Raw genomic sequence first — 717 nt, forward strand, 5'->3', positions numbered from 1 at the left:
AATAATCAGATTCAACAACACCAACAACTAAAATATTATTCAAATCCAGAAATAACAACATCAAATTCAACAACCAAATCAACACACAACAACGATAAAATCAAAAAATAACAAATCAAAATCAGATTAGAAGTAAAAGAAGAAGCAGACCCAGAAAATGCAGGAGCAGAAGCACTCAAGCAGAAGCAGAAAGCAGAAGACGAAGCAGAAGATGCAGAAGCACTCAAGCAGACCCAGAAGAAGCAGAAGACGAAGCAGAAATAGAGGTCAAAGCAAGAAGCAAGAAGCAGAAGCAGCAAGGTGGCGAGGAGCAGCGATGAAGAGCAGTGGCAAGAACGCGGCAGTGAGGAGTAGCGGTCTTTCCCCTCGTGTCTTTTCTTTTTTTTATTTTATAATTTTTTATTAAAGAGAACGATTTATAAAAAAGGATAGTTTTATCATTTATAAAAAAAAATTATTAGAAAGAACGATTTTAAAATGAAATGCAACATTAAGGACAATTCTAAATCGAAAATTACATCAGGGACAGTTTCAATTCTAACCCTCAACATTAGAGACCAAAACAATACTTATTCCATTATTTGGCTATACTATTTATGAAACATACCTGTATTAATATCTAAATAACTAACGGTTTTACGTGCAAAATAATTCAACAGATCACACCACTCAAATTTTCATAAAATTAAGATTTTATCTTTAATATATATATATATA

This window comes from Arachis ipaensis, chromosome B09 (assembly GCF_000816755.2).
Source record: "Arachis ipaensis cultivar K30076 chromosome B09, Araip1.1, whole genome shotgun sequence".
NCBI classification, from domain to species: Eukaryota; Viridiplantae; Streptophyta; class Magnoliopsida; order Fabales; family Fabaceae; genus Arachis; species Arachis ipaensis.